Source organism: Macaca fascicularis, chromosome 5, assembly GCF_037993035.2.
Source record: "Macaca fascicularis isolate 582-1 chromosome 5, T2T-MFA8v1.1".
Classification (NCBI taxonomy): Eukaryota; Metazoa; Chordata; class Mammalia; order Primates; family Cercopithecidae; genus Macaca; species Macaca fascicularis.
The window spans coordinates 77782239-77800859 of record NC_088379.1 but is presented as its reverse complement, the minus strand read 5'-3'; the positions used below and the strand labels follow the sequence as shown (position 1 = coordinate 77800859).

Sequence of the window (18621 nt, the reverse complement as noted above, 5' to 3'; positions counted from 1 at the left end):
AGAATGCAGTGGCACAGTCTCAGCTCACTGCAGCCTCTGTCCCCTAGGTTCAAGTGATTCTCCTGCCTCAGCCTCCCAAGTAGGTGGAATTACAGGTGTGCGCCACCACACCCGGCTCATTTTTTGTATTTTTAATAGAGATGGGGTTTCACCATGTTTGCCAAGCTGGTCTTGAACTCCTGACATCAAGTGATCCACCCACCTGAGCCTCCCAAAGTGCTAGGATTACAGGCATGAGCCACAGTGCCGGGGTGCAGTGGCACCATCTCGGCTCACTGCAGCCTCCACCTCCCAGGTTCAAGCGATTCTTCTGCCTCACCCTCCTGAGTACCTGGGATTACACGCCTGGCTAATTTTTGTATTTTCAGTAGAGATGGGGTTTCATCATGTTGGCCAGGCTGGTCTCGAACTCTTGCGCTCAAGCCATCCCCCTCCTTGGCCTCCCAGAGTGCTGGGATTACAGGTGTGAGCCACCGCACCTGGCCTCAGATAGTTTTGAGATAGGCTTGATGGACAAAGCAGCAATGCTTTCAGGCTGAATCATTTCTGAAAGGAGGAGAGCTGAGATGAAGGGAGGTTGTTTGTATGTGTTCTGAAGAGAGCATATGAACCATGAGTGACTTGTTTCTTAACCACAGATGCTCCTGACATTCCAATCTGGAAAGAATAACCAGGGTTGGCTGGTGCAAAAGCCATGACCTCAGAATGTAGGCTTCCTGTCAGTTTTGTGAGCATAATGGTCTTTAACTAGCAAGATAAAGAGGAGGAGAACTTTATGATCAAAATATTTTGTCTGCTATTTTTAGTTGAGATTTTTATTTCCTAATCAACATAGGCAGCTCACATGTGACTGTAGTGATTAGCATCTTAAAGATGTTTACTTTATGCAGCTTCTGCTCTAGACTTTCTTTTTGGCCCATGCAGAGTCCCAAGTCACTTAATTTGTTATCAGTGGCCCAGTGACAACTAGTGAACAACAGTTTTGTCAGGGAACCTCTGACACTTCAATTAATTTCATAATCCATACTAGATATTAACCTTTATGAATTTGTCCATTTAGAAGGGCCACTGTACATTGTGAAGGTTGGTGGAATGTTGGTTTATAAAAATATTTACAGATTATCATTTTTCTTTTTTTTTGTCTGTTACAACCCCGGTTGATCTTGGATATAGACAAATAAAGCAAGACAGCAATCTCTGAATGGTTACCTTCAAGCAGGCAAAATAAGTAACTGTGTCCTTTGTTTTGAAGTTTAATGAAGATTTCCAGTGAGGCTTGGTGGTGCCTGTCCGTAGTCCCAGCTACTCAGGAGGCTGAGGTGGGTGGATCACTTGAGCCTGGGAGTTTGAGACCAGCCTGGGCAACAAGACCAAACCCCACCTCTATAAAACAGACAAACCAACCAACCAACAAACAAAAAACAAACACCCCCCGCCCCCCTCCCCCCCACACACAAATTGGCTGGGCATGGTGGTGTGTATCTGTGGTCCCAGCTACTCTGGAAGGTTGAGGCTATAGTGAGCCGAGATTATGCTACTGAACTCCAGCCTGGGTGACAGAATGATACCTTGTTTCAAAAAAAGAAAAGAAAATTTCCATGTCCATCCACATCCCACTCAGCCAGGCATGATAAACCCATTTTCTCTCATTTCAACAAACCTGTACTGAACATATACCATGTATTGGGTGCCATGGGCGTAGTATGACAAGAACAGGAGTTGGAGAAGTACAGATTTCTTGAATGTGACAATGGTAGGTCTCGGCCCAAAGTATTTTGTTGTGCTTTCTTTTTTTTCTTTTTTGAGACAGGGTCTCACTCTGTCGCCCAGGCTTGAATGCAGTGGCATGATCTCAGTTTACTGCAACCTCCACCTCCCAGGTTCAAGCGATTCTTGTGCCTCAGCTTCTCGAGTAGCTGGGATTACAGGCATGCGCCACCACACCTGGCTAATTTTTGTATTTTTAGTAGAGAAGGAATTTTGCCATGTTGGCCAGGCTGGTCTTGAACTCTTGGCCTCAAGTGATCCGCCTGCCTCGGCCTCCCAAAGTGCTGGGATTACAGGTGTGAGCCACTGCACCTGGCCTGTAACTTCTCACTTGAAAAAAGAAAATACGGCATTCTGGCATAGTTGCCGAACAAATACATTATGAAGTGTGCTTTTTCAGAATTTGCTAGCTGATTTCATGGGCTGCCATGTTTAATGACATATCCCCTTTCTAACAGTATCAGATTTCGTTCCTTTGGGTTACTGGGGCAGTCAGTTAGGACATTGGGAGTCGTACTGAACGTGGAGGAGTGGCGCGTGTCCTGTTTCCTTCTCGCCTCCCTACTCCAGCTGTTGATGCCAGGTACTGTGGAGTTGCTAGAGAATGTAAAAATAAAGAACTCATAGTCCATCTAGTAAAGAAGAAAGGGCTGAATTTCAAGTGGACTGCAGTGAACAAAGTGCTATGAGAGCACAGGGAGGCAGTGAGTACTGGTGATAGGGTAGAATAGGGGAAGATCAGGAGGAAGCTCACAGGGGAAGTGATATTTGAGCTGGGCCTTGGAGAAGGAGTAGAAATGTACAGATGGAGACGGGGTGGAGAGGTATGCCAAAGGTAGGGGCAGAGTGAGCAAAAATTTGGGAAGCATGGTAGCTCTGGTGTAGTGAGGTGGCAGGAACGTCAGGCATGGAGGGGAGGGGCAGGAGACAAGACTAGAAAAGTGGGCCAGGAACAATTTGGAGAGATTGAAAAGACAGAAGAGTGCTGCAATGGACAGAATGTTTTTGTCTCCCCAAAATTCATATGTTGAGATCCTAAGCCCCAAGGTGATGGTATTAGGAAGTGGGGCATTTGGGAGGTGATTATAATGGTTGTGAGGGTGGAATCCTGATGAACAGGATAAGTGCCCTTATAAAAGAGACCAGAGAGAGCTCCCTCACCTGTTCAACCATGTGGGACACAGCAGGACTATACCATCTATAAGCCAGGAAATGGACCTTCACTGGACGTCAAATCTGCCAGCTCCTTGATCTTGGACTTCCCAGCCTCCAGAACTGTGAGAAGTAGATTTCTGTTGTTTATAAGCCACCCAGTCAATGATATTTTGTTACAGCAGCCTGTATAAACTAAGACCAGTACTGACACTTGGGTAATGGAGAGCTGTCAGAGCAGGGAGCAGCATAATCACATTGACTTTGAAGGGTGACTAGGAGTTAAAAGACCTGGCTCTAAGGCCCGGCTTTTTCTTCACTTTTCTGACCATCAAATCTCTCTCTCTCTCTCTCTCTCTCTCTCTCTCTCTCTCTCTCTCTCTCTTTTGAGGCAAGGTCTTGCTCTGTCACCCAGGCTGGAGTGCAGTGGCGCAATCATGGCGCACAGCAGCCTCGACCTCCTGGGCTCAAGGGATCCTCCTACCTCAGCCTCCCAAGTAGCTGGGACTATAGGCACTCACCACCATGCCCGCTAGTTTTTGTAATTTTTTTGTAGACATGGGGTCTTGCCATGTTGCCTAAGATAGTCTTGAACTCCTGGCCTCAAGTGATCCACCTGCCTTGGCCTCCCAAACTGCTGGGATTATAGACATGAGCACTACTATGCCTGGCCCAAATATCTCATGTATTAGGTGAAAGAGTGGGGCAGGTATTATCTAGTTGGCTAGTAAACAGATAACAGTAATTTCCACGTTACTCTGCGTGAGTCACTGTTGTGGGTATTGGGATACAGACAGGATCCCTGCACCGTGGGGATGACATTCTGGTGGGAGGGAGAGATAATAAACAGTGGCAAATTGTGTATGTATACATAAGTATATAATATGCCATCAGGTTGTGGTAAGTGTTATAAAGAAAGTAAAGCCAGGTGAATGAAGTAAAAAGTAGTGCTGTTTCTAGATAGAGTAGCCCAGAGTGCTTTGAATAGAATAGATGCCACAAGAATATTTGGAATCTCTTCCAGATCCAGCATTGTAGGTCTAATTAAGTGAAAAGTTATGGGAATTCAGTCTCTTCAACATTGATTAAAATCAGTTTTCAAATAGATGTAGTTGTTAGAGTTTGGATTAGTTCCACCAACATGGTTGCTGACGGGCAGAATGTTTTTTGCACTTCCATCTTTCAAATAGCTTAAGTATAGCATCATCTCATTTTAAAAAACAGTTTCTTCAATGTCATGAAAAAAATACCACTTGTGTTGGTAATTTGGATCCTACTTCTTTTTTCTCAGCACATTATTCATCCCAAATTTTGAGGCTTGTGGAAGGAGGAAGATGCTGACATTTAAGCAACCAGATTTAAGGCAGTTGTTCAATATATTAAGTAGCTCTTCTAAGTTATTTTAATATAAATTAAAATTAAATGGGAGCTCTGGGACAGCCCTGTTTTAATTACAATTGGAATGCATCTTAGGAGACCATTCTGTCTCTTATAATCATAACAGTGTCATTATGATTTTTTTAAGAAGAATCACTAATTAGCCGGGTCTATCCTGAGGTCTTAGAGTTTGGTTTATAGATGATTCTTGTTGAATCAAGTGGAAGGCTGAGCCATGTGAACATTCATCCTTGGCCCTAAACCTTTTTCTTGGTGATACAAAATGGTTCAGCAGTAATCAGCAGTAGAAAGGTATGCTTAAAACCGGCTTTTTCTTTATGTGAGATACCAGGTTGAGCAAACTGGATTTACCTTTCATTGAGGATTATTCACGTGGAATTTTAAATGGATTTCCTACAAATTCTGTCCACAGTGTTGGGAAGCTATAGTGGTAGACTGTAGTTTCTGAGCTAACATAAGATGTGATCTCTGACCTTCTGCTGACATGGAATCCAGGTTATGTTGCTTTGTTTCCTTGGATGGGAGTTCACAGTGAAACTAGCCGTGCCTGAATTATTTAATTCATCTTCTCCTTGAAGATGGTTGCAAGGAATTTTTATAGAACCGAATGCCTTACAAATTTGGGGCTTGCAAATGTATTTCTGTTCTTTCTTCATTTTCCCTTTTGCTGAAGATAGAAACACCTCCTGGGTCTTTGGTTCAGCCTGCTGTTGTTTACAGTCCCTGCTGTAGATTACCTCACTCTGCCAGTCCCTGTCGTAATGTGATTTATCTTTTTAAAATTAAATTCTCATCATAATTCCCTCAGGCATCTGTCTTCCTCAGAAAGTTTGGTTATTTTATATAGAACTTAAGCAAATAAGGGAGGAAGAAAGGAAAGGCAGGAAGGAAGGGAAGAAGGAAAGATGAAAAGAAGTTCTGTTTGGATACTGTGCTAACAGGTCATATTGGGCTTATTTATTAGATCTACATTTCTAGTATTCTTTTTTTTTTCCTTCAAATGTTAATTTTTTTTTTTTTTTTTTTTTTTTTTTGAGACAAGGTCATACTCTGTTGCCCAGGCTGGTGTGCAGTGGTGCGATCATGGCTCACTACAGCCTGGACCTGCTGGGCTCAAGTGATTCTTCTGCCTCAGCCTCTCAAGTAGCTGGGATCACAGGTGTGAACCACTGTGCCCAGCCAAAAAATTTTGTTATTGTGATAAAATATATATAACAGAAATTACCACCTTAAACATTTTTAAGTGGACAGTTCATTGGCATTAAGTATATTCACAGTGTCAAGCAGGCATCACCACTGTCCATTTCCAGAACTTTTTCATCATCTCAAATAGAAATTCTGAACCCATTAAACAACAACTCCTCATTGCTTACCAGGGGCAGCCCCTGGTAACCTCTGTACTATTTTCTGTCTCTATGGATTTACCTGTTACATAACTGGGATCTCACATAAGTGGGATCATAGAATGTGTGTCTCATTTCAGGTCACATGTTTTTAAGGTTCATCCATGTTGTAGCATCAGATTCCATTGTATGACTTTCTTAAAAAAATGAAATTTTCTGTTGATAAATATTTGGGTTGTTTCCACCTTTGGGCTACTCTGAGTAATGCTGCTGTGAACGTTGGTGTACAGATATCTGAGTTCTGCTTTCTCTCCTTTTGGATATATACAAAGGAATGGAATTGCTGGATCAAATTGTAATTTTATTTGTAATCAATTTGTAATCAAATTGTAATTGTAATTGTAATTTTTACATTTTGAGGATCCATTAAAGTGTCCTCAAATGGTGCAGCAACTGCACCATTTTACCTTCCCAACAGCAATGCACACACAGCATTTCAGTTTCTCTATATCCTCACCAATTCTTGTTTCCTGCCTTTTGATAATAGCCATCCTAATGGATGTGAAGTGGTGTCTCAGTTTGGTTTTGATTTGCAACTCATTGATGGCTAATGATGTGTGCTTATTGGCGATAAGTATAGCTTCTTAGGAGAAACGTCTGTTCAAGTCCTTCGCCCATTTTTGAATGGGGTTGTTTATTTGTCGTCGAGTTGTAGGAATTCTTTATGTATTCTGGACATCAATCAGTCTTTTTTTTTTTTGAAATGGAGTCTTGCTCTGTCACCCAGGCTGGAGTGCAGCGACATGATCTCAGCTCACTGCAACCTCTGCCTCCCAGGTTCAAGCAATTCTCCTGTCTTAGCCTCCGAAGTAGCTGGGACTATAGGCTCATGCTACCATGCCTGGCTAATTTTTGTATTTTTAGTAGAGATGGGGTTTCACCATATTGGTCAGGCTGGTCTCAAAATCCTCACCTCAGGTGATCCACCTCCCTCAGCTTCCCAAAGTGCTGAGATTACAGGCATGAGCCACCGCGCCCAGCACCATGAGTCTTTATGATCACACAGGGACTGTTACTTTCCAAGATTCACCACCTGCCCTCTGTAGTTACTTGTTTGTGGGGCGAGGCTTCTGGGAAAAGTACCTCAGCCTTTTCCTTGTGTCATGCAGGAACTGACTCCTTGCCCTGACTCCTTGGTAGTATCTGCAACCTCCAGTGAGGTACAGTGTAGAGCAGTTCAGCTTCAGCTAAGTGTGCACTCACTGTCTTGGTTCACTTGCTGGACTCATGGCCAACTGTTTTTTTTTTTTTGTTGTTGTTGTTGCTATTGTTATTTTTAATTGTGGTACAATACACATGCCACAAACTACTATTTTACCCATTTTTAAGTGTACTATTCAGTGGGATTAAGTATATTCAGTGTTGTCTAACCATCATCACTGCCCATCCCTTGAACTTGTTCATTATCCCGAACTAAAACTCTATACCTGTTAAACAATGGGAACAGTGGGTTTACCTATCATCCCCTCCCCTCAGCCCCTGGCAGTCTCTATTCTACTTTCTGTGTCTGTGAATTTGCCTATTCTTGGTTCCCTCATGTAGATGGGGTCATTCGATATGTGTCCTTTTGTATCTGACTGGTTTCATATAGCATCATCTTTTCAGGGTTCATTCACGTGGTAGCATGTATCAGAACTTTATTCCTTTTTCGTGGCTAAATAATATTCTATTGTATGGATATATCACATTTTATTTATCCATATTCATCTGATGATGGACATTTGGGTTGTTTCTACCTTTTATCAGTTATGAACAGTGCTTCAGTCAGCTAGTTCTGAGGATGCTCCCAGGATGCTCTACATTGCAGGGCAGAGGCTGTGGCTCTCCGTAACACCCCAAGGCAGCCACTGCAGTTGGTTAGTTTTGAATACCCCAGCAAGAGATAAGAAATCTCACAACTGTATTATTACTTCTCTCTTTAAGGGTTTTTTGGAGCTTTCCTAAGTACATCAAAACTCAGCATTCTACATGAGGAGTTTTGCATCATAGCTTGTGGTCAGAAGCTTATCTAAAATCACAGGTGTGGTGGCTCATGGCTGTAATCCAAGCACTTTGAGAGGCTGCGGTTGGAGGATCACTTGAGTCCAGGAGTTGGAGGCTACTGTGAGCTATGTTCGTGCCACTGCACTCCAGCTTGGGCAACAGAGCAAGCCCCTGTCTCAGAAATAACTAAATAAACAAATACGTGAATTAAATAAATAAATAAAATTGTAATTGCAGTCCTCATTCTGTCATATGGGGAAGAGAGGCAGGTGGCAGGTGGAGAATAGTGGTGGTGACACTCCCTAGTAAACAGGATTGTTCTGCTCTGGCTCTATATGTCTGCCTGGAACCCTTTAGCTCTCCCCACCACACCACACAGGCAGCACACAAAGTACAGGGAAGGCCTGTCTCAGTGCTATGCACATGGAAAAGGCCATATAAATAGCATGCTGAATCCTGCAGGAAATAATGAATGAATGAATGCATGCGCACAGGGTAGGTGGGTATTATATGTGACTGAAAAACAGCCTAGAAGAGGAAGGAAGATGGTGATAGGAGAAAACAGGGAAAAGTAAATGGCTTAAGATAATGGAGAGTAAAGATCAGAGCCAGATGCATTTAAGTTAATTAATTAATTCTTAATTTAAAGAATTAGCCAAGATGGTTCAGAGGGAAAGTTGCAAAATAGAACAGGGCTTGCCTAGGTCCCAAGATTATACAAGAGCCTTTTGCATTTTCAGAAAAGAATTGAAGTCTTCATCTAGGAGCCTCTGTTTCTTATAGAATATTAGGAATAGAAAATGGGAATCCAGAAGACAAAAAAAATTAAGACAAAACTAAGATATATGATTCTTCTCCATAGAAAATCCGGAAGAAGGAGAAGAGGATTTATTAGAGATGGGGAAGGTGAGAAAGGCTGAGTATCACAGATAAGGAACTCTTGGGGGCAGCTAGTGTGACTTTGTGCTGAAGAATTTGGCCTGCCCCAAAACATGCCGCATAATATTTAAATTTCCATCATTTGATTCACTTCTTTGGATCTGGATACCTGTCTGTAAAGGGTTCCTCTTAAAAATCTAATTCTTTGCCTGGGAGGGATAGCCTGTTATTAGCGTGGATCCATGTATTTAATTAGCATTCATCAGCTAACAAAAAAACAGGTCTTGGTTCTGCGCTTCATTTGCATGACAAGTTTAGTTTTCTCCACTTCTTTTTTTTTTTTTTTTTTTTTGCTCTGTCACCCAGGCTGGAGTGCAGTGGCATGGTCTTGGCTTACTGCAACCTCCACCTCCCGGGTGCAAGCGATTCTCCTGCCTTAGCCTCCTGGGTAGCTGGGATTACAGGAGTGCAACACCATGTCCAGCTAATTTTTGTATTTTTAGTGGAGATGGGGTTTCACCTTGTTGGCCAGGCTGGTTTCGAACTCCTTACCTCAGGTGATCCACCTACCTCGGCCTCCCAAAGTGCTGGGATTACTGGTGTGAGCCACCATGCCCGGCCGTCTACTTCATTTTTCAGACCAAATGGTTGCATTGCATTCTCTCATTCATTCAAAAATATTTAGTGAGTGTTTACTCTGTGGTCAGAGGTCATTTTAGATCCTGGAGATGTCCTTGCCCTCATGGACCTCACATTGCAGTGTGTATGTGAGGTTGCAGGCAGCAAGTGGATAAGAGAGATCATATCTTAGGTCATGGCCCAGAGTTGGGGAAAGAAAGGCAGGGAAGAAGGATCAGGCATAGGAGGTTGGGAAGATGGTGGTGGTGGTGGCTTTGGATAGTATGGTCAGGAACAGCGTCTCTGAGAAGCTGACATTCGAACAAAGCACTGCAGGCAGTAGAAGAGCGAGAAGTCCTGTGGTGATCTGGGGAAAAGGCATTTCAGAGGGAAGGAACAGCAAGTGTAATGGGCCAAGGCCAAGCCTACCTGCCAGATCTAAGCAACAACAGGGAGCCGCTGTGGCCTGAGGGGAGGGAATGGTGGGGACAGCGGGAGAGGAGGTCTGAGGAAACCAGGATCAGACTCTATAGGGCCTGGAGGGCCATCAGAAGGACTTTGGCTTTTACTCCAGATGAGACAGGCAGACTTTGGAGGATTTTAAGCACAGAGTGACATGATCTGACATACTTTCCAAGGATCTGTCTAGTATTGAAAATGGACTTTAGGGGAAGGAGCATAAGAGCAGGGAGACCGTTTACTTAGAAGGATACTGGCAGCTTGGACCAGAGCAATAGTGATGGAGAAGGGTCAGATTCTGAACATATTTTGGAGTTAGAACCAATAGGATTTACTTGCAGTTTGGACGTGGGGTGTGAGAGAATCAAAGATGATGCTAAGGTTTTTGCCCTGACTGTGGTGGTAGGACTACAGTGGGGTATGGATTTTGTGCATAAAGATCTGGAGTTTGATTTTGGACAGTTTAAGTGCCGTGGTGGGCTGAATAGTGACTCTCCCCTGCTCCCTGAGACTCATGTCCACTTGGAACTTTAGAATATGGCCATATTTGGAGGTAAGGTCTTTGCAGATATAATTGGTTAAAAATCTTGGGATAGAATCATCCTGGATTTATGGTGAGTCCTAAATCCAGTGACTGGTGTCCCTGTAAAAGGAGAATAGGACACAGAGACAGAGAAGGGAGAAGTGTGGAGACAGAGGCAGGGTTTGGAGTGATGCTGCCATAAGCCAAGGAATGCCAGGAGCCACGGGATGTGGAAGAGGCAAGGAAGGGTCCTCCCCTAGAGCCTTTGGAGGAAGCGTGGCCCCATTGACATCTTGATTTCAGACTTTTGGCCTCCAGAACTGTGACAGAATAAGCTTGTGTTGTTTAAACCACCCAGTTTGTGGTCACGTGTTATTGCAGCCCTAGGACACTAATACAGATACCTGTTAGACATTGGCGTGTCGATGTTGAAATGACAAGTGGGCTTGGATTTCATGGAAAAGATCTCAGCCGGGGATACAAAGTTGAGAGTCTTTAGTTTAGAGATGGTGTTTAAAGCAGTGAGAACAGCTGAAATCCTCAGGGACAGTGTCTAGAGAAGAGAATACATTTATGGAGCCAGTCCCGGGACTCTCCTGTCTGCAGAGATTGGGCCAGTGATAAGGGAAGACCAGCTCGTGAACTCATCCTGGCAGATGTCTGGCAGAGAGCACTGAATCTTTCTCCCTTTCTGAGTATCAAGGAGAAAAATTAGGTGTGGGTTTAGAGAGCTCCTACTTTTAAGGCACTCAGTTAGCTTTTGTTCTAAACTAGCCTCAGATGACTTCCCCCCAGGGAATATTATATATCAGGGAAAGAAGAACGCATAGGGAGGACCCTTTGTCCTGTTCAAGAATGAGCAATAGAAAGCTGCCAGAATAGTCCTGGAGCAGCAAAGAAGCTGTCTCAGTCTTTCTCTTTCCGTGCTCCAAAAAAGAGACTATACCAGATCAAAGGAGGAATGAGAATCAATTAGAGAGATGGACTCTTTCAAACAGTCATAGCAGGTCGGAACTAGAAGGGGCTTAATTAAATGTGATAATGTTTCTACAAGCTTAGCCTACAGCTCTGCATATAATGAGTGAGCAACTTCTGTAATTATTATTGGTTAACAGCTATTTTCTAATCCTAAATTTTCATTGTGCAGATAAGGAAAAGGAGAGTCAGATGTTTTGGAGCCAATGGTGATTCCCTTCAGCTACACAAAAAGAAAGAAAAATCAGCAAAGTCCTTAGCTTGGCACTTAAGGCCTTCTTTACTTGGTTCACAGTGCATTTCTGGTCCGTGCTTTTCACCCAGCACTCTCAGATGTGACCTCTGCTCAGGGTGGCCAGCTTTGCCTACACTCCTTCCACTTCCTCTCTCCCTATCTGAGTCCTTGCCCATTTTAACAGCTCTAGCACCACCTGAGAATTCCTTCATGACTTGTCTACACAGCTCTCTTCCTCTTTGAAATTCTCTAGCATGATTCCCAGGACACTGGGTGCTACAGCTACTCTGCTTGGGGTTGTGATGGGGGGTCAAATACTTTGAGCTTCCAGCCCCCCTGCCGTTTCTGCGACTTTTCCTTGTGTAGAAAGAGTCTGCTGGATAAATACTGTAGGAATGCCAGGGGCTATGCTGTGTGTGTGTGTGTGTGTGTGTCCCCACAGGCAGATATACCTTTTTAGGTTCTCAGGAGGAGAGGCAGAGAACTGTCTTTTTTGCCTAGCAGCTGCCCTGGTAAAACCCTGATGATAGAGGTTGTGTGTGTGTCTAGCATGGCCTCTTTGACATTTTGTTATCATTGACTACCTTGCCGTAAAAAGAAGCCTTTTAAAGTTGGATCCTCCTCATGTTATCTGAAATAAAATAGATGACATAATAGCCCCATTTGTACTGACAACTTCTAAGAATCAAATAACTTACTTTTGGTAAGACTTATTCTCCTAAAATTTTTGCACTAGGATAAACTTAAGATGACCCAGGAAAAGAGCAAATTGATCTCTTGCAGAAAAGACACTGGTGACAGTGAAGTGTACCTGCGGTAACCAGTATCTTTTCAGATAGACACTTTCTTACTTCATGGGCAGAAAAGCATCAGTTTCCTGTGGTGAAAGTAATGGATGATCATTCTTCTTGTTTTTATCTTGGCTCTATCTGTCTAAAATTGTATTTGCCTTGTCAATGGGAGACCTGGGGTATGTATCCTCTACCTTAATATGTTGTGATGTTAGCAATTACTGTGAGCACAGGTTGTATTTCTTTCTTTCTTTTTTTTTTTTTGGAGATGGAGTCTCACTCTGATGCCCAGGCTGGAGTGCAGTGGTGCGATCTCAGCTCACTGCGACCTTTGCTTCCCAGGTTCAAGCAATTCTCCTGCGTCAGCCTCCTAAGTAGCTGGTATTACACATGTGTGCCACCACGTCCGGCTAATTTTTGGTATTTTTAGTAGAGACAGGGTTTCACCATGCTGGCCAGGCTGGTCTCAAATTCCCAACCTCAGGTTATCCGCCCACCTCGGCCTCCCAAAGTACTGGGATTACAGGCGTGAGCCACTGTGCCTGGTCAATCTCTTTTATACCTATAAAAGTTTCAGAATTGGGACATTTGGGCCCAGATAAAATGTGAACTCTAGCTAAGGTTCATAATATAAGAAACATAAATTATGCTTCTGTTTATCCTTATACTCTCATAAATTCTTTTTACCTAAGGCTTTCTACCTTGTGTGCTGTAAAGGTGTTCATTAAAACTGAGTGAATGCACTAGTAAAAGATGGTTTATGGCAAAGAGGACTGATTCGCTTTGTCAGGATTGCTTCATGTCTGGTAATGAACAAGAACAGAGACAAAAATTTGCTTTAATTCCATCATGTATCTTCTACTTTAATTCTTTCAAAAACGCAGCCTTGTTGAGATACAATTCACACACCGTAAAATTCACCCTGTACTGTGCACAATGCAGTGGTTTTTAGTATATTCACAGAGTTGTGCAGCCATCACCACTCTCTAATTCTAGACCATTTTCTTTCTTTCTTTTTTTTTTTTTTAATTATACTTTAAGTTCTGAGATACATGTGCAGAGCATCCAGGTTTGTTACATAGGTATACATGCGCCATGGTGGTTTGCTGCACCCATCAACCTGTCATCTATATTACGTATTTCTCCTAATGCTCTTCTTCCCCTTGTTTCCCCACCCCCTGACAGGCCCCAGTGTGTGATGTTCACCTCCCTGTACGCATATGTTCTCATTGTTCAATTCCCGTTTATGAGTGAGAACATGCGGTGTTTGGTTTTCTGTTCTTGTGTTAGTTTGCTGAGAATGATGGTTTCCGTATTCATCCATGTCCCTGCAAAGGACATGAACTCATTCTTTTTTATGGCTGCATAGTATTCCATGGTGTATGCGTGCCACATTTTCTTTCTTTTTTTTTTTTTTTGAGACGGAGTCTTGCTCTGTGGACCGGGCTGGAGTGCAGTGGCCGAATCTCAGCTCACTGCAAGCTCCGCCTCCCAGGTTTACGCCATTCTCCTGCCTCAGCCTCCCGAGTAGCTGGGACTACAGGTGCCCGCCACCTCGCCTGGCTAGTTTTTTGTATTTTTTAGTAGAGACGGGGTTTCACCGTGTTAGCCAGGATGGTCTCGATCTCCTGACCTCGTGATCCGCCCGTCTCGGCCTCTCAAAGTGCTGGGATTACAGGCTTGAGCCACCGCGCCCGGCCCACATTTTCTTTATCTAGTCTATCATTGATGGGCATTTGGGTTGGTTCCAAGTCTTTGCTATTGTGAATAGTGCTGTAATAAACATATGTTTGCGTGTGTCTTTATAGTATAATTATTTATAATTCTTTGGGTATATACCCAGCAATGGGATTGCTGGGTGAAATGGTATTTTTAGTTCTAAATCCTTGAGGAATTGACACACTGTCTTCCACAATGGTTGAACTAGTTTACACTCCCACCAACAGTGTAAAGGCGTTTCCATTTCTCCACACATTCCTCTCCAGCATCTGTTGTTTCCTGTCTTTTTAACGGTCACCATTCTAACTGGCGTGAAATGGTATCTCGTTTTGGTTTTTGATTTGCATTTCTCTAATGACCAATGATGATGAGCTTTTTGTCATATGTTTGTTGGCTGCATAAATGTCTTCTTTTGAAACGTGTGTATTCATATAATGGGTGAGCAACTTCTGTAATTATTACCAGTTAATAGCTACTTTCTAGTCCTAAATTTTCGTTGTGCAGATAAGGAAATGGAGAGTCCTTATTCATATCCTTTGCCCACTTTTTGATGGGGTTGTTTTTTTCTTGTAAATTTGTTTACGTTCCTTGTAGATTCTGGATATTAGCCTTTTGTCAGAGGGATAGATTGCAAAAATTTTCTCCCATCCTGTACATTGCCTGTTCACTCTGATTATAGTTTCTTTTGTTGTGCAGAAGCTCTTTAGTTTAATTAGATCTCATTTGTCTATTTTGGCTTTTGTTGCCATTGCTTGGTGTTTTAATCATGAAGCCTTTGCCCATGCCTATGTCCTGAATGGTATTGCCTATTTCCTTCTAGGGTTTTTATGATTTTAGGTCTTACATTTAAGTCTTTAATCCATCTTAAGTTAATTTTTGTATAAGGTGTAAGGAAGGGGTCCAATTTCAGTTTTCTGCATATGGCTAGCCAGTTTTCCCAACACCATGTATTAAATAGGGAATCCTTTCCCCATTGCTTGTTTTTGTCAGGTTTGCCAAAGATCAGATGGTTGTAGATGTGTGTTGTTATTTCTGAGGCCTCTGCTCTGTTCCATTTGTCTATATATCTGTTTTGGTACCAGTACCATGCTGTTTTGGTTACCGTAGCCTTGTAGTATAGTTTGAAGTCAGATAGCATGATGCCTCCAGCTTTATTCTTTTTGCCTAGGATTGTCTTGGCTATACTAGCTCTTTTTGGGTTCCATATGAAATTTAAAGTCATTTTTTCTAATTATGTGAAGTAAGTCAATGGTAGCTTGATGACAATAGCATTGAACCTATAAATTACTTTGGGCAGTATGACCATTTTCACAGTATTGATTCTTCCTATCCATGAGCATCGAATGCTTTTCCATTTGTTTGGGGCCCCTTATTTCCTTGAACGGTGATTTGTAGTTCTCCTTGAAGAGGTCCTTCATGTCCCTTGTAAGTTGTATTCCTAGGTATTTTATTCTCTTTGTAGCAGTTGTGAATGGGAGTTCACTCATAATTTGGCTCTTTGTTTATCTATTATTGGTGTATAGGAATGCTTGTGATTTTTTTTCATTGATTTTGTATCCCGATACTTTGCTGAAGTTGCTTGTGAGCTTAAGGAGTTTTGGGACTGAGACAATGGTGTTTTCTAAATACACAATCATGTCATCTGCAAACAGAGACAATTTGACTTTCTCTCTTCCTATTTGAATACCCATTATTTCTTTCTCTTGCCTGATTTCCCTGGCCAGAACTTCCAATGCTATGTTGAGTAGGAGTGGTGAGAGAGGGCATCCTTGTCTTGTGCCAGTTTTCAAAGGGAATGGTTCCAGTTTTCGGCCATTCAGTATGATATTGGTTGTGGGTTTGTCATAAATAACTCTTACTATTTTGAGATACGTTCCATCAATACCTAGTTTATTGAGAGTTTTTAGCATGAAGGGGTGTTGAATTTTATCGAAGGCCTTTTCTGCATCTATTGAGATAATCATGTGGTTTTTGTCATAGGTTCTGCTTATGTAATGGATTACATTTATTGATTTGCATATGTTAAACCTGCTTTGCATCCCAGGGATGAAGCCGACTTGATTGTGGTGGATAAGCTTATTGATGTGCTGCTGGATTTGGTTTGCCAGTATTTTATTGAGGATTTTCGCATCTATGTTCATCAGGGATATTGGCCTGAAATTTTCTTTTTTTGTTGTGTCTCTGCCAGGTTTTGGTATCAGGATGATGCTGGCCTCATAAAATGAGTTAAGGAGGATTCCCTCTTTTTCTATTGTTTGGAATAGTTTTAGAAGAAATGGTACCAGCTCCTCTTTGTACCTCTGGTAGAATTCGGCTGTGAATCCGTCTGGTCCTGGGCTGTTTTTTGGTTGGTAGGCTATTAATTACTGACGCAATTTCAGAACTTGTTATTGGTCTATTTAGGGATTCGACTTCTTCCTGGTTTAGACTTGGGAGGGTGTATGTGTCCAGGAATTTATCCATTTCTTCTAGATTTTCTAGTTTATTTGCGTAGAGGTGTTTATAGTATTCTCTGATGGTAGTTTGTATTTCTGTGGGATCAGTGGTAATATCCCTTTTATCATTTTTTATTGTGAATTCTAGACCATTTTCATCACCCTAAAAAGAAACCATTAGCAGTCACTCCCAGTTACTCCCTCCCCCAAGCCCCTGGCAACCAAGTCTCCTAGCAACCACTGATCTGCTTCCTATCTCTATGGAATTTGCCTATTCTGGACATTTTATATAAATGGAATTGTATAATATCTAAAAATGAGGTCTTTTGTGTCCACGGGTTCCTTTCCCTTAGCGTGTTTCCAAGTGTCACCTACATTGTAGCATTTATTAGTGCTTTATTCCTTTTAATGGCCGAATAATATTCCATCATATGGGTAAACCCGCTGTAGTTATCCATTGACATTTTGCTGAGTTTCTGTATGTTCATGTGGCTGTGATCAGACTTACTGTAACCCCAAAGAGAGATTTAAACTTCATGGGGAAGGGAGCTAATTAGGAAAAAAAAAAGTTTAAAAAGCTTCCTTTGGCTGGGAGAATGTTTCCCTTCAAATTTGTATGTTGAAATCCTAACCCCAAATACCTCAGAATGCGACTGTATTTGGAGATAGGGCCTTTAAAGAAATCATTAAAATAAAATGTGGTCATATGGGCAGACCCTAATCAATATAACTTGTTTCCTTATAAGAGGAAATTTGGGCACAGACACATACAGAGGGAAAGACCACATGAAGGTAAAGGGAGCCACGCCTAGCAGAAGGAACCCTGCTGGCACCTTGATCTCAGACTGTGGCCTCCAGAACTCAGAAAATACATTTCTCTTGTTGAAGCTACCCATTCTGTGGCACTTTGTTATGGCAGCCCTTGTAAATGGATACAGGGACAATATGGAAAAAAGGCTGAGAAGCACTGAAGTAGAGTAACTACCTTATTTTTTTTTTTTTACTTCAGCTCTACTTTCTGATTCTCTGAATTATTGAAGAATTGCAAAACTGGTTTTTAATGTTAAAGTATTATGAATAAGTACCATTTGCAAAGGAATATACCCTTCTACATCAACCTACAATTTGAACCTCAGAATTACTGTGTAAGGTGATTAGACAGGATTCCTATTCTATATATGCCACTGGGCCTTTATGCATGTCATTCCCTCTGCCTGGAAAGACAGGTCCCTACCCCTGCATGTTGCCTTTTTTTCTTTGCTAAATTCTTTCAGGACCTAACTTCCTTCAGGAGGCTTCTCTAGCCCTCCAGTGTGCTTTCTTAGTGCCAGCCATACTGCACTGTGATTGCCTGTTGTTGTCTGTTTCTTCTGTCAGACTGGTAGTTTTGTGAGGGGGACCCTATCTTTCATCGCTGAATATCCAGCATCCAGCGAAGTGTAAAAATATTTTGTTGATGGACAAATAATATCATATAGCTAATAACTTGAACATAGGTTTTTTTTTTTTAAACACCTAAATGCAGTCATTTCTCAACTCTACATGCTGCTTCTTAATTCATCCAAATTACTTGTCCTAGTGGACATGGTTTTATCTCTGAGTGTAAGAGCATGCTGGTGGGATCTGCACCCTGCACCGTGCTGTAGGCCCCTTCACATTTGGACAGTGTGATATTAGTCCATTCTCACGCTGCTATAAATGTGCTACCCGAGACTGGGTAATTTATAAAGAAAAGAGGTTTAATTGACTCACAGTTCTGCATGGCTGGAGAGGCCTCAGGAAACTTACAATCATGGCTGGAAGGCACCTCTTTACAGGGTGGCGGGAGAGCGAATTAATGCCAGCAGGGGAAGTGCCAGACGCTTATAAAACCATCAGATCTCCTGAGAACTCTCTCACTATCGCAAGAACAGCATGGGGGAAACCACCCCAATGATTCAGTTCCCTCCCATTGGTCCCTCCCATGACATTTGGGCATTATGGGGATTACAGTTCAAGATGAGATTTGGGTGGGGCACAGCCAAACCATATCATCATGTATATGTGCACGTGTGTGTGTAATTAACTGACACCTTGACTTGTTACCAAAGGATTTAATGCTGCCTACTAAAAGCCTCACGTGAGTCTAAGTCTTCTGTATTTTCCTAGTAACCTCTTATGGGAGACTGTGATGCAAACAAATTTCTTCTTCCTTCTAGCAGTCGGTGCAGATGGGTAATAGATAATGTTTTTGATATAACATAAACTTAAAGCTGAATCCAGATTTTATGTTCACCATGATCAT

At 42.3% G+C, this 18621-nt stretch overlaps 1 protein-coding gene across 2 annotated transcripts in view; it reads left to right on the top strand.

Moving 5' to 3' along the window:
- Positions 1 to 18621, top strand: part of CRACD (capping protein inhibiting regulator of actin dynamics) — a 280879-nt gene that overhangs the window by 8815 nt on the left and 253443 nt on the right. The window lies entirely within an intron of this gene.